At 34.8% G+C, this 16673-nt stretch overlaps 1 protein-coding gene across 4 annotated transcripts in view; it reads right to left on the bottom strand.

Annotated features, from left to right (window-relative positions):
- Positions 1-16673, bottom strand: part of Vps13b (vacuolar protein sorting 13 homolog B) — a 515578-nt gene that overhangs the window by 324747 nt on the left and 174158 nt on the right. The window lies entirely within an intron of this gene.

Here is a 16673-nt window from a genome sequence, read left to right as displayed (position 1 = left end):
AAAATTAGTTCATACTCCTACAAACCGCTAGTAGAAAAGTAAAATGGGGCAACCACTTTGTAAAATCACATGGCATTTCCTAAAAAAAGTAAAAGTATAGTTATCATAGGATCCATTAATTCCATTCTCTAATACAAACCAAAGAGTAGAAAAAGTATACCTACATAAAAAACTTGCATTCAAATTTTTCTATCAGAATAATCTATACTACCTAAAAGGTAAAATACTACAAGTATCTATGAACAGATGTATTTAAACAAACAAAAAAATGCATTCACATAATAGAAAATTACCAACCCATAAAAACTAATAAACAACTAAATGGATAAACCCTGAAAACATGCTAAGTAAAGCAAATCATTAGGGTAAAAATAAAAATAAGAAAGGAAGGAAAAAGAAAAACATACCCTATTTTCCATAAAGGCAAAATGATAAGAACAGAAACAAAAAAAGCTCAGTTGCTGGAAGGCCTGGGCAGTAGCATAATTTGAAATCGCTAATAATAGATATGTGCTGTGCTTTTGGAGAGGGATGAAATGTTTTAAAAGTAGAAAATGGGATGTTTACATCACTGTAAATGCAATGTCCCCTGGCATCATAAGTGGTTTGATATAAAGACCCCACATGAATATCAAGATGTATGATATTCAAGTCATCTATATAAAATGCCTATGTGTGTTCTCCTGTACATTTTAAATCATCCCTATATTACTTGCAATACCTCATGTAACATAGAGTAATTATTACACTGCATTGATTAGTAATGCAGTATTAAAATAATGTGAGAATAAACAGTAGGCAGATTGTCATGGTCGCTGAAAAAAAAGTCTATATGCCTGAGTATGAGGTAGATTATACACAATGTAATTGGTATAAATACCATTTAAGATGCTTTATATCGAATACAATTTTAACCAATAAAACTGACATAAATAAAATCCTGTAAAAAGTGACCCACAGAGAGAATAAGTAGAAAAGAGATTTCATCTTTATTCATTTGCCCAGAATATTCAATTAAACAAAAGTTTCTATACATATGGTAGTGCCCAAAGGCTCATAATCAGAATAGATCTCTAGGCAGCACAGAAGACAACATAAACAATAACCCCTCCCATATACCAATGCCAATACTGGTAAGCAATGATTATTAACTCAAGGATAAGTAAAGAGAAGTTGGAAATGACTGCCATGAGAATTCAAAAGTAAAGTTAGTTGGAAAACTCTAATAAATTTTCTTTATTACATTGTAAATATCTCAATAAAGCAAATTCTTCAATCTTTCAAATACTACAAGTATATAGAAAAGGTTTCAAATTTAGAATAACTGATACCTAGTATGGATCAGATTTGTTAAGATTAATTCTGAATGTGTTTTATAGTATTGTGATTTAGTATTTTAATCTTGTTGGTTGCTATGAAATGATCCACATCTGGCTTAAATTTTAAATATAAAGTACAAAAATCATATACATATCTTTCTTTCTTTTTTTTTTTTTTTTTTTTTTTTTTTTGGTCCGGTCATGGGGCCTGAACTCTGGGCCTGGGTGCTGTCCCTCAGCTCTTCAGCTAAAGGCTAGCGCTCTACCACCTGAGCCACAGCGCCACTTCCGGCTTTTTTCTTTTTGCTTATGTGGTGCTGAGGAATCGAACCCAGGGCCTCAGGCATGCAAGGCAAGCGCTCTACCACTGAGCCAACTTCCCAGCCCCACATATCTTTCTTTTTATAGATTCAAGTAGAAAGTCAAATAAATGTTTTTATTATCGTTATTCTGTGAATGAACTGAAAAGTAAGTCTTTGTAGTTATCCACATTTCAAAGGTATTAATGCTTTTTTAAAAAATCTGTGCATTAGTAGATATCAGAAATGACTCTTTTGAAATTAATATTTAAAAGATTTAGTGGTTTATACCAAAATTTTATTATCAGAGCTGTGGCTCAAGTGGTAGAGTGCCAGTCTTAAACAAGAAAAGCTAAGGGACAGTACCTGAGTTCAAGCCGCAGTACTAGCACCAAAAAAGCAAATATATACATACATACTATTGGGATAGGAGGTGGGGGATGATGAAAGAGGTGACCTTGAACAAGATGAACTATACTCATACTGATCTTGAATTGAAACCCTTTTTGCAAGTACTTAAAGATTTTTTAAGTAAAAATAAATCCTTACTTCAAAATTAAATGCAGTGGTTTCTTGACCAATATTAGACAAGTATATATTTTCTTACATTTAACATCATTATTTCTCACTTTACCTGGGATCTAGAAATACAATTATAGATATCTAACATTGCTACTTCCAAGATACTACCCACATTCAATCAATGATACTACTCCAATTAAGTTTGTTTTCTTACTATTTCAGAAATTAAGGTTGCTTTTTAAGTATAAGAATAATAAAATCATCTCAGTTTAAAACATTACAAAATTCAGAAAACTGTGTTCTTCATATATCAAAACCAAACAAAGATAACTCCAACATTTAGATTTTTTGGAAAGTAACCAGAAATAAAATGGTTTCTCCAACTAGATTTGGTTTGTTTTTAAGGGGGGGAAAATCTATGGCTGACACATACAAATGTTCATGTTTAATGTGGTACTTTTAGTACTTTTTAGTGCTTTTAGTAAAAACATTTAAGGGTAATATAGACTATTACTGTTTCAAGCCACACAGAATACTCATATAGAATAGCATTGTTTGGAAACATGCCCAGGCTATATGTTACCCAACAATGATTCCAGTTTTTCTATCTTCTGTATATAACTAAACCAAAATAATCAAAATACATGTAAATTTAAAGAACATAGTACTAAATTTAGGAGAAAGTTCTTAAAGTTATAAACTTCATAATGGTATAAGGAAAAGTGATGAAATTAGAGGCTTCAAACTTCAAGGAGTTCTAATTTCTAATTTCTGGAAGGAATTACCAGTATTACCAGTCTTTCCAGGATACCAAAACTTTTTAGGGCAAAGCATACAAAAACAGAATGCAAAAAATCTGATGCATTATTTTTATGGCAATTAAAAACCAATCATGCCACGTACAAGTGGCTCATGCCACTATCCTAGCTACTTAGAAAGCTGAAGATGATCATAATTAGAAGTCAATTTGTGGCAGAAAATTCCATGAGACTCTTGGCTGGCATACTCCCACTTGAGCCACACCTCCAATCCCACTTTTTCCTGGATAATTGGATAGTCTCTTGAAAACTACCCTCTGGAGTAACTAGGACAAGAGTTGTGAGCCATCACTGTACAATTTATATTTCTTTAAATCAAACTAGCTTAAATACATTAGGTATATAGAGCAGTGTGGTCAAGTCACATTATTAGCCAAGAAGTTATACTATGTTGTGTTCCATAAGATACATTTTTTTCTAAGCTTGTAATGAAGTTAACAGTTTTGTCATAATTAGAAATAAATCTATTGCAATACATGCTAATAATGAAAAGCCTGAAAATCCCACAGTAGTGTTTTCTTTACATCCAAGTAGTAACTAATTCAGGGACTTTGAGAATACCTACACTCTCCATATGTTTAAACTATGTAAAGAAAATAGACTTCAGATTAATAAGATAGTAAGACATAATCACTCTATGCTGAAGACATAATCACTCTATGATGAAAAAAACTATATACCAATTCAAATTTTTTGTTCTGCTGAAACGAATCACTGTTTTAAATGTCCTTAATAATCTGCATCTGAAATTATGAGATATAGAACTAAATGCTATACTGATATTTGATATGGTTACAATTGCTAAAGAAAATTCATGCTATTATTTTTACTATATTATTATTTTGTTAGTACTCTACTTATAAGGTTCAAACCAGAGCATAACGTTCTCTATTTCCAAAGTTTTGAGTAATAACTGCTTGTAATCATGTTTCCTATAAAAAGCCCTCTAAACATGCTGAAATGACATAAAGATCTAAGAACAGTTCTATGTTTAGCTTTCCCATAATTCTAGAGGTGTCACGTGCCTGCACCAAAAGTTTGCTGAGTTTATATTAAGCTCAAGTAACAAACCTATGAAACAAACTACTAAGAGAAAAACAGGAAGACTGTTTCATACAGGGGAGGGAGGCTGTGTACGCATATTTAAAAAAATAAAATTGGTTATAATTAAAATGACAATCACAGGATGTACTTTAAACAAGGCTTTATAGGACATCCTTGAATAGATACGTATGTATATAATACATATGTACATGCCTATGTATATATGTGCACATGTGTATTCATGTGAGAGTGTATGTGTATACAATATATGCTTGCCTAAAGGAAACATGAAGTATCATACCTTTTCTGTACTTATGTCCTTAAGATAGCTGACAAGAGAGAAAACTGTTCTGCCCCAATTGTCACCAATTCCTCAACAAAGTAATTCTTCTACATACTAGTCTTCCAGTAGAAAGAGTAGGGAACTTTGTCTTATAAACCAAGTAGCCAAGATGACCATCCTAGATAGTATATTTCTACAAGAGGTATTTTAATCAAATTCATAAGTGCATTATACTTCCAGCAGTACATTTCTGATATTCCTCATTGATAGGAGATTCTCTCTCTGGTGAACTGTAGTCTTGTTTGCTATTTTACTTTCATATAAATTTACTCCAAGAAACTATACACACCCTACAAGTCAAAATCAGCCTGTCCCCAGTTTTATAAACTACAAACTAGAAATAGTTTATACATTTTTTAAAGCCCATTCTGGGGCTTGAACTCAGGGCATGGGCACTGTCCCTGAGCTTTTACTCTCAAGGATGATACTCTACAATTTGAGCTACAGCTCCACATCTGGCTTTTTGATGGAGATAAGAGTCTCACAGACTTTCCTGCCTGGGTTGACTTCAAACCCCAATCATGAGATCTCACCCTCCTGAGAAGCTAGGAGGATTACAGGTGTGAGCCACCAGCACCCAGTGGTTTATATGTTTTAAATCGTTGCAAATAAAACAAAAAATAAGGGTAGCTTATATATTTTGCTTTCAAGTCAAAAATCTAAAAATATTCAAAAGAAGAATAACATTAAAGAAACAAATGGATAAACCTAGAACAAATCATGCTAAATAAGGTAAGCCAAGCTCCCAGAGACAAAACAGCATATATTTTCTCTCAGATGTGGAAGCTAGATCTAAAATATAAGTGGACATAATAAACTATACAGTCTTCTAGGAATCCACAGTCAGACTAAAGGAAGATACCCTTAGGAGAAGAACACAAAGGTGTAACTTCTCTGAACAAATAAATACTATTTATTGAAAAGAACTCCAGGAAATGACCACGCGCCAATGGCTCACGCCTATAATCTTAGCTACTCATGAGGCTGAGATCTGAGGATCACGATTCAAAGTCAGCCCGGGCAGGAAAGTCCGTGAGACACTTATCTCCAATTAACTACCAGAAAAAACGGACGTGGTGCAGTGGCTCAAGTGGTAGAGCGCTCCCCTTGAGCTGAAAAGAGCAGGGACAGCACCCAAGCCCACAGTTCAAGCCCCAATACACCACCACCACCCCACCCCCAAAAAACAGGTATTGTTTCGGGCTGGGAATGTGGCTTAATGGTAGAGTGTTTGCCTACCATATATGAAGCCCTGAGTTCAATTCCTCAGTACCACATACACAGAAAAAGCCGGAAGTGGCGCTGTGGCTCAAGTGGTAGAGCGCTCACCTTGAGCTGAACAGCTGAGGGACAGCGCCCAGGCCCAGAGTTCAAGCCCCACTACCGACCAAGGTGGGGAAAAAAAAGGTTAGGATGAAGGGTGAACAAATGCAATCATTTTTCATTTTATAAAAATACAGTTTTCAAAATGAGTTTTTTATTTTATGACATTGAAATTCTGCTACGGAAAACATTAAAATTGTGTCTTAATTGTACTTTAATTAAATTGTATCTTAATTGTTTTAAGTCAATCTATTCATTATTGCAATAGCAGTTATGAAACAAACTTAGCAAATACAGCAGAAACATTAATTTCTGAAATAATTTTAAGATGACAAGATGTGTTTTACAATACATAACTAAAAACAGTCATATCTACTAGAGTAGTCAAAAATAGTATTCTAACCCTGCAAAAGCCATATTGGGGACTAGGGAAGTGGTTCAGGGCAAAGCTTTTGCCTAACATTCAGGAAGATTTCAATCTCTAGCACTAAAATATACTATTTTTAAAAAGAAAATGTTATCTTATTAAGTATGCTAAGAATCTGAAGTATTTAAACAAATTATCACTATGACAAGCAAGAAATTAAAATTCTTATGAAATTTTAGGTATTTGATTAAAATCCAGTGACCAAAACGTGCATATACACATTATTCAAAGATAATTTTCAAACTGAGATCTTACTGGTAATATCAGTATCTGTATAATAATGGTTTGGTTCAGGAGGCACCACAAGGTGGTGCTAATATCTTCTCCTAACTGAGAGGATAGACCACTGCTGTGATTCACATGTAGTCTAAAATGCGATTCACCAATCCTCAGAGTAAATATGAACTATAATATTCTCAACACTAAAAGAAAGAGCATTAAATTTTTAAAACTGTGATTACTGAAAGTAGAAAAGCAGAATTTATAATCTTCTATAATTAACACTTGGTTTATAATAATATACCCCCCTTATGTTTACAGTATTTTACATGTAAAGAAGATAACTCCATAAGCAACTTTTTTTACACTACCATCATGTGAAATCACTAATGTATAGTCAATACCATCAAATCCAAATCAAGACTCTTAATCAAAAGAATTCTTGTGAGACACTAGTACATTGATGATTTAAGTCTAATAGTGTGAAACTTATACTGAAGCTGCCAGTTGTTCCTCAGATTAACACAGCATATTTTCTCATGTTCTGAATGCAATAGTCACTTATGAAAACATGACAGTTTACCCACAATTCAAGTTCTGGAGTTAATAAGCCAACTGTTGGATTCATTACTTCCTCAGGGTGCTATCAGTCCCTCACAGACAAATTCATGAATGGATTGGTAGAGGGGTCATAGATGGGAGAGAAGGAGATAAATAAGAAAGGAAAAACAAGGACGGAGGGAGGACATTAGGACAACAGGGGGAAGAGGAAGGAAGGAAGGAAGGAAGGAAGGAAGGAAGGAAGGAAGGAAGGAAGGAAGGAAGGAAGGAAGGAAGGAAGGAAGGAAGGAAGGAAGGAAGGAATCTGGCTATATAAGAGTACATAAGAAAATCATATTTTAATAGAAAAAGTAATCCTCATTTTATCATTGCTGAATTAGACTTTAGACACAAAAAGTCAATTATGCAAAGGTAAAAAACAGCACAGTTTATCGAAAACAATACCTCCTTCCACTATGTCATAAAATAATGCTTTTGATATTAATAAAAATCATCAGTACTTACTGAGTGCTAACTTGTACCAAACAATGTTAAAAAGTGTCAAGCACTTCACACTCATGTCCTCATTAATCACACATGTATTCTAAAAGGCAAGGTCATTTTCTATGTTACAGATGAGGAAACTGAGGCACAAGGACACTGAATGACTTTCCCAACACTCTACAATTATTACAATGTAAATCTTGGATTCAAATTTCATTCACATGGTCACAATAAGAACACACCATTTACTACTTCACGATATATGATGCAACTCATAAAATACACAGCTATTTCCGTTTGGCGTAAAGTTAATGGTTATTTAATAACAAGTGAAAATATGAAAACCTATATCTCATCACATAAAAGAAATAAAAAGGCTGGCACAATACTGTGGGAAAAGATTCAAAGGATCTAAATAGAAATAATAGTTTGTTAACTTGAAAATTAAAGAGTGATAGTAAAAAAGCACTAATAGAAAAAAAAATAAATGACTAATCATTAATAGTTAAAAATCAAGGAATTATACATGATAAAATAAGATTAATTATAAATACTGACATGAGGATTAAAAAGCAGATATAGCAGGTTAGACAGTTATAATGGAAAGAAAAGATTTAACAATCTCTTTTGGATTTATAGATTCAAATAGGCAAAAAGGAGGCAGAAGGGAAGTTCTGAATTTAATAGATGAAGCTGGGCAGTGGTGACTCATACCTGTAATCCTAGCTACTCAGAAGGCTGAGATCTGAGGATTCAAAGTGAGCCCAGAAAGGAAAGTCCATGAGACTCTTATCTCTAATTAACCACCAGAAAACCAGATGAGATGTTGTGGCTCAAGTAGTAGGGTGCTTGCCATGAGCTGAAGAACTGAGGGACAATGCCCAAGCCCAGAGTTCAAGCTCAACCACCACCACCAACAACAACAACAAATAAAAATAATAATAATAGATGAGTGAAGGCGTTATGAGGAAGAGAACAAAACTGTGTTCAAGAACTGGCCAACTGGTTTGAACATCAGAGAATTTTAAATTAAAGTAAAAAATATAAATAAGGTTTACTCTTCTGTAGCTCCTCAAAGCATAGAAATGGAGGGGCTGGGAAGGTGGCTCAGTGGTAGAGCACTTGCCTTGCAATGCATGAGGCCCTGGGTTCGATTCCCCAGCACCACATAAGCAAAAAGAAAAAGCCGGAAGTGGTGCTGTGGCTCAAGTGGTAGAGTGCTAGCCTTGAGCTGAAGAGCTGAGGGACAGCACCCAGGCCCAGAGTTCAGGCCCCACAACCGGACCAAAAAACAAAAAAAAAAAAGCATAGAAATGGATACATACCCTATTTATCATAAATTATGAGGAAAAAAAGAGCAAACTAAACCAAAAATACTAGACTAAGATAGCAATGATTAGTGCAGAAATCAATGAATTAGAGGCTAAAAAAAACTACACGTGGAATCAATGAAACAAAAGGCTGGTATTTTGAAAACAAGAATAAAATGGACAAACCTCTAGCTAAGTTGACAAAAAACAACAAGCATCCAAGAAATCAAAAGATTATGAGAGACTTTCTGTTTTTAAATTTTATGTATGTATGTATGTATGTATGTATGTATGTACGTACGTATGTGTGTGTATGTGTGTGTGTGTGTGTGTGTGTGTGTGTGTGTGTGTGTGTGTGTGTGTGTATTTATGTGGTCCTGAAGAATTTAACCCAAGGCCTCATGCATGCTAGGACAGCACTCTGCCACTAAGCCACAATCCCAGCCCAAGGAACTACTTTAAAAACTTATGCTCAAATAAGATGGAAAATCAAGTAGAGATGAATAAATCTCTGGAGACATACAAGCCCCCTAAGCTGAACCAAGAAAATATAAACCACTTAAACAGACCTATAACAAGCAATGAGATCAAAGAAGTAATAGAGTCTTCCAAGAAGGATTTCTAGAAGACATTAAAGATGAACTAACACCAATACTCCTGAAATGGGAAGGATCACTACCAAACACATTTTATGAATCCAGTATTACACTTATTCCAAAACCAGGTAGGGATCCAACACCAAAAAAAGAGAACTGCAGATCAATCTCTTTAATGAATGTAGATAGATGTAAAGCTCCTCAATAAAATACTAACCAATAAAATTCAACAAGTAATCAAAAAATATATATACACATATACATACATACAAACACACACACAAACTCTCTCTCTCTCTCTCTCTCTCTCTCTCTCTCTCTCTCTCTCTCTCTCTCTCTCTCTCTCTCTCTCTCTCTCTCTCCCCCCCCTCTCTCACTATGACCAAGAGATGCAAGGCTGGTTTAATATAAGGAAATTAATAAATGTAATACTTCACATATGAAGCAAAAGACAGGAATCTCATGATCCTCTCAAAGCAGATGCAGAAAAAAGCCTTTGACAAAACCCAAGATCTGTTCATGTTAAAAGCTCTAGAGAAGCTAGGAATAGAAAGAACATATCTCAACACAATAAAGACTATATTATAGACTAATAGCCAGTATCATTCTAAATAGTGAAAAACTAAAAACATTTCCTCCAACATCAGGAACAAAGCAAGGATGTCTACTCTCTCTACTCCTTTTCTATAAAATAACAGAACTCTTACCCAAAGCAATAAGGCAAGACAACGACATATTAAGGGATTCACATAGGAAAATAAAACATCAAACTATCCCTACTTCCCTACTTGCAGATGACATGCTCATATGTCGAGACTCCACCCCCAAGGACCTAGAACTGATCAATAAACTTTTGCAAAGTAGGATACAAAATTAACCTACAAAAATTACTAGCTTTTCCGTATAACAACAACAGACAATCAGAGAAGGAAATCAGGAAAAAATTCAATTTCCAATAGCCTAAATATATTAATATATACACATTACATATATATATATATATATATGAGTAATACTAACCAATGAAGCAAAAGATTGTTATAGTGAAAACTATAAAAATCTGAAGAAAAAAACTGAAGATGACATCAGGAAATGGAAAGAGTTCCCATGTTTATGTTCCACACCTCCAAAGATGATCTAAAAATTCAACCCAGCTGGGCGCCAGTGGCTCATGCCTGTAATCCTAGCTACTCAGGAGGCTGAGATCTGGGGATTGCGGTTCAAAACCAGTCTGGACAGGAAAGTTCCTGAGACTCTTATCTCCAATAAACCACTAGAAAGCCGGAAGTGGCGCTGTAGCTCAAGTGGTAGAGCACTACACTAGCCTTGAGATAAAGAGCTGAGGGACAGTGCTCAGGCTCAGAGTTCAAGCCCCACAGCTGGCAAAAACAAAACAAAACAATGTGGTAATGGCACAAAAACAGACACAAAGATAAATGGGATAGACTTGAAGACCCAGAAATAAAGCCATATTCTTACCATCATCTGATATTTACAAGGAAGCCAAAAACATACAGTAGAAAAGACAGCCTCTTCAATCATTGGTGGTGGGAAAACTGAACATCCATATGGAAAAAACTTAAAGTGGATCTCTGTCACCATGCACTAATATCAACACAAACTAGATAAAAGACCTCAATATCAGACCTATACCTTTGAAACCAATGCAAGATAAAATAGGAGAAAAGAGTTCTACCAGGGACATAGCAAGTAGAAGAGACTTGACAAATGGGATTATATCAAACTAAAAAGTTTCTGGACAGCAAAAGATATAGCTATATAACTATAAAGATAGCTAACAGACTGGAAGTAGAACTTTACTAGCAATACATCCAACAAAGGACTAATGTATAAGAAAGGCCAAATATATAAGAAAGTAGCCCCCTAAAAGATGAATAAGTCAATCAATAAATGGACAAAGAACCTGAAGAGAGAATTCTCTGAAGAAGTAAAATAGCAAATAATCACATGAGGAAATGCTCAACATCTCTGGTCATAAAGGAAACACAAATCACAACCACTTCACTCTAGTAAGATTGGCCAGCATCAAGAATTCAAATAACAAATGCTGGCAGAAATGGACAGGGCAGGGGCCGGGGGGAGCAGGGAGAGAACACATAGCACTTCCCTATGACCCAGCCATACCACTACTCTTGGGTATCTCCACAGTACATTACAAGTCAGGACACAGTAAATGTTCTTTGCTGCATTTTTCACAATAGCCAAGTTATGAAAACAACTCAGATGCCTTATAATAGATGAGTGCATAAAAACTGTGGTACATATACACAGTGGAATTTTACTCATCCATTAGAAAGAATATCATTATGTCATTTGCTGGGGAATGGATAGGCCTACAATAAATCATGCTAAATGAAGTAAGCCAAGCTTAAAGAGACAAATGGTACATGTTTCCTCTCATATTTAGAACCCAGATCTATGATAACTTATATATGACATGAGAACTTATATATGGCTCTATGAGTTTACACATAAACAACCCACTAAAAGAACATACAATTAGGGGAGGAAGCCAAAGGCATAACTACTCTGAATATCTATAATACAATTTATCAAAACAAATTCCAAAAAAAGTAAAAAGTTTGTTATTGTTATTGTTGGTCTTTTTGTTTTTTTTTTAATTGTTGTTGTCTTTTTAGGGGGTAGAAAAAGAATGGAGGAAGGAAGACTAAACAAATACAATTATGGTATTCAATATCCACTATGTAAAAAATGAACTATGCAATTTATGGGCAGGAACAGGATGAGGAATATGTGGGAAAGCGAAGGAAGGGTGACATTATCCAAGAAGCATTGTGGTCCTTACCTGACTTAGGAAATTGTAACCCCTTTGTACAACTCTTTAATAATACCAATAAAAATTTAATATGGTTTACTCTTTTGTAGCTCCTAAAAGCACAGAAACAGAATATATCCATATTTCTTCAAAATTAATTATACTTTTTTTTTAAATTATTTTATTTTATTTGAGAACATACTGTACAGAGGGGCTACAATTACATGGGCAGGATAATGCATACATTTCTTACCAAGCATTGCAGCCTCCTCCTTTGTTTACCCTTCACCTCCCTTCCCAGCCTCCCCCCTCCCCACACCCAATTATACCCCCCTCCCCCCCCCACCGACATTGTAAAGCTGGTTTTGACATGACATTTTGTACTTCTCATTGTTGCAACAGGTCCACCTGAATCCTTAAACGACTTGTTTGCCCCCATCTCCTCCACATGTTATACTGACATCACATATAGTGAAAGCGGGGGTTACACTGTGGGGGAGGGACATACAAAGCAACAAAGAAATAATCTTATAAATGCATTGGAAACACATGCATGAAAGAAACGAAAACATTAAAATACATATTTAAGGGTTCATTTTCCTGACATCACATTATCTGACCTTTTCCGCTTGACTCATACCTATACTAGATATTGCAAATAAGGGAAACCATGGGACCTATGCTTCTTTGGGCCTGGCTTACTTCACTTAATATAATTTTTTCCAAGCCTTTCCATTTCCTAACAAATGGGGAAATGTCATTCTTTCTGATGGAGGCATAGAATTCCATTGTGTATATATACCACATTTTCTTGATCCATTCATCTACTGAGGGGCATCTGGGTTGGTTCCATATCTTAGCTATGGTAAATAATGCTGCAATAAACATAGTTGTGCTGGTAGCTTTAGTGTGGTCTTGTTTGTAAACATTTGGGTAAATGCCCAAAAGTGGGATTGCTGGATCATTATACAGAATTTCAGAAAGCTAAACAGAAATTAATTTAAGTTACATAAAAGAATAAATCAGCCAGGAACCAGTGCCTCCCACCTGTAATCCTAGCTACACAGGAGGCTGAGATCTGAGGATTACAGTTCAAAGAGAGCCTGGGAAGGAAGGTCTGCGAGATTTTTATCTCCAATTAACCACTAGAAAGCCAGAAGTGGTGCTGTGGCTCAAGAGGTATAGCAAGAGCCTTGAGCTGACAGCCAGGCCCACAGTTCAAGACTCATGGCTGACAAATAAAACAAAAAATAAAATCAAAAGAAGATTGAATAGCTTTGACAGACAGGAAAGGAATGGAGAAAAAATAACATCATTTGAGAGCTTCTTCATGGCAAAGGATATAGCCAGCAAGATCAATAGAAAGCCCACGGATTGGGAGATCTTCACTAGCCATACAACAGACAAGAGTCTCATATCTAAAATATACCTGGAACTCAAAAAATTAAATCACCCAACAACAAATCCTCAAAGAAACAACTGCCCAATAAATAAGTGGGCTAAAGACTTAAAGAGAAACTTCTCTGAAGAGGAAATAAGGATGGTCAATAGACACATGAAGAAATGCTCAACCTCTCCAGCCATAAAAAAAATGCAAATCAAAATAACATTGATATACCACCTCACCCCAGTTAGAATGGCTATAATCAAGAACTCTAGTAACAACAGATGCTGGAGGGGATGTGGACAGAAGAGAACCATACTGCATTGTTGGTGGGAGTGTAAACTTGTTCAACCACTTTGGAAAGTAGTATGGAGGTTCCTCAAAAGACTCCACATAGAGCTACCCTATGACCCAGCAATCCCACTTTTGGGCATTTACCCAAATGATCACAAACAAGACCATCCTAAAGCTACCAGCACAACTATGTTTACTGTAGCATTATTTACCATAGCTAAGATAGGGAACCAACCCAGATGCCCCTCAGTAATGAATGGATCAAGAAAATGTGGTATTTACACACAATGGAATTCTATGCCTCCATCAGAAAGAATGGCATTGCCCCATATGTTAGGAAATGGAAAGACTTGGAAAAAATTATATTAAGTGAAGTAAGCCAGGCCCAAAGAAACATGGTCCCATGGTTTCCCTTACTTGCAATAATATATCTGAGACAAGCAGAAAAGGCCAGATAAGTTGTTAAGTGAAAGAACGCCAAGGTAAGTACTCAAATGGTTTTTCTTTCTTGCTATTGTTTCTAACATATTTATAAGATGATTTCTCTGTTGCTTTGTATGTCCCTCCACCACAGTATAACCCCTGCTTTCATTGTATTTGATGTTGGTATAATTTGTGGAGGGGAAGAGAAAAAACAAATTGTTTAAATAGGGATACAAGTGGACCCACTGCAACAATGAAATGTACAAGATGTTATGTCAAAAAAATGAACTTTACAACTTTGGCGTGTGAAGGGGAGGGTTGGACAAAGGAGGAGGCAAGAATGCTTGATAAAAGAAGAAATGTACTCATTACCTTGCTCATGTAATTGTACCCCTCTGTATGGTATTTTCACAATAAAAAAAAAAAGAAAAGAAAAATTTTTAAAAAACACTTGGCCTTCCCAAGAACAAGATCTCTGACAAATACCAAATATTTTGACTCATTTACTATCATCTATGTTTTTAGATTTTCAGAAAAATGTTAAACAAGTTAAAAACTGCATGCTACAATAAATAAACACAACATAGAGGGTATAAAACATTCAGAACATTCCTTCCTCCCATCTAATCACTGGAAAAATCAACCACTAATATTTGCTGCATTTTCAGGTAGACATAAACTTAGTAATTAAAAATACAAATGCCCAGCCAAACTCAAATTTCAGACAGGCAATGAATATTTTTCACATGAAAATGTTTACATTACATATTAACATCTTGCCATTTGTTATAATTATGAAGGACGCACAAATGATGATGGTTTAAAAATAAAACTCATCTAAAAAAGAAGGCTACAAGTAAGGAGATACCTCACTGTTAAGTAATAAATCATGATTTAACTTTATTATTTCATAAAGATAAAAGGATTGTGACCTAAAATATAAATTACAATCCTAATAATCAAATTGTACTGATATTTATATAATTTTAAAGTACTGTAAGTCAGAAATATATCATGTAGCTTATGTCCATAACATTTAGCATTACTGAGGTAAAACAAATTAACTTTTCATGTCATCCTTCTTGATTTTATCTATAATCTGAAATGTGAGGTGCTAAGAATGAACTAGAACTTTATTTTGTTAACAGCTCAAAAACATAAGGCTTACTCTTTTTAGCAAACAGAAAAATCTTATAGTAGGCACCTAAGAAATGCTAAGGCTGGTTTCACCACCATTATAAAAATAAAATGACATTTGTGTAGTAAAGACAACAGCACCAATTCAGTCAATGCAAACTTTCTGCAACAGTGATAAATTACATTCTGTTCTAAAAAATATTTCTTAGCCAGGCACTAGTGACTCAGGCCTGTAATCCTAGCTACTCAAGAGGCTGAGATCTGAGGATGGCAGTTCAAAACCCACCCGGGCAGGAAAGGCTCTTATCTCCAATTAACTACCAGAGAACTGGAAGTGGCACTGTAAGTCAAAGTGGTAGAAGAGAAGGGACAGTGCCTAGGCCCCAAGTTCAAGCCCCACAACTGATAATATATATATATATATATATATATATATATATATATATATATCATATATATGTATATCTAAACTCACAAAGCAAGCTTCTCATAATTTATTCTCAAAAGTTTAAAAGATTATTAAGTCTTGTACATGTGTATGAATTTCCATTAGAGAACTCTGGTAGTTATTTTTAGTGGAAAAAATCTAAATAATTGCTGAGAGAAAAAAAACACTATAATATATTCACACAGTTCAAAAATACAAACAGAAACAAAGTAAATGAATGTAGTTATATAGTTACAAATCCTAAGTTGCTTTAATAAAATGGGAAAGAAAACAAATAAAACAAAACAAAAAACAAAAATTTTGTTATGTAACACAGCAAGCAAAATTCAGTGGCTTAAAACAATTATCATTTATTTAGCTTATTATTCTTCAGGTCGCCAATTTGGGATAGCCCCTTGAAAAAGACTTGTAGATAGACTTGATCATCACATAAAATAAAGGGAAATCCAGCAAATTTTCAATTAAAATCCTAATACAAATATTATGGATCTTGAAAACTTAAGTGTGAATGTGTGAATGAATAAAAAAAGACCCCATTTTTGCTATTCCACAAAATGCTGTAATATATATTGGTAGTTACTCTGTTGTAGAAAGCCCTTTTTCTACAAGATGATATACATGATATCAGTCCTCTGACAGTAGGGCAAAGATGATCATAGGTCAACTGGGACCTAACAAGAAAATTCTATTATGATCTGCCTAAAAAGAACTTAAGTGTTCGCATATGACTGAACAGGCCTCTAGCAATTTGTGAAAAAATATACATGGATATAGTAAGGTATCTGGTTGTCTAGAAGACCTTAGAATGACAGAAAACCGAACAGACCAAGATGTACCTGCATAGCCCTACAGATACTGTTATCTAGTTGGCCATAGTGTGGTACAACAACAGAATGACGCCCAAAATAGCCTTATCATTAACCCTC

The sequence above is a fragment of the Dipodomys merriami genome, unplaced genomic scaffold, assembly GCF_024711535.1.
Source record: "Dipodomys merriami isolate MVZ:Mamm:240054 unplaced genomic scaffold, mDipMer1.0.p SCAF_4, whole genome shotgun sequence".
In the NCBI taxonomy this organism is placed as follows: Eukaryota; Metazoa; Chordata; class Mammalia; order Rodentia; family Heteromyidae; genus Dipodomys; species Dipodomys merriami.
This window is presented reverse-complemented; position numbering and strand designations above follow the sequence as displayed.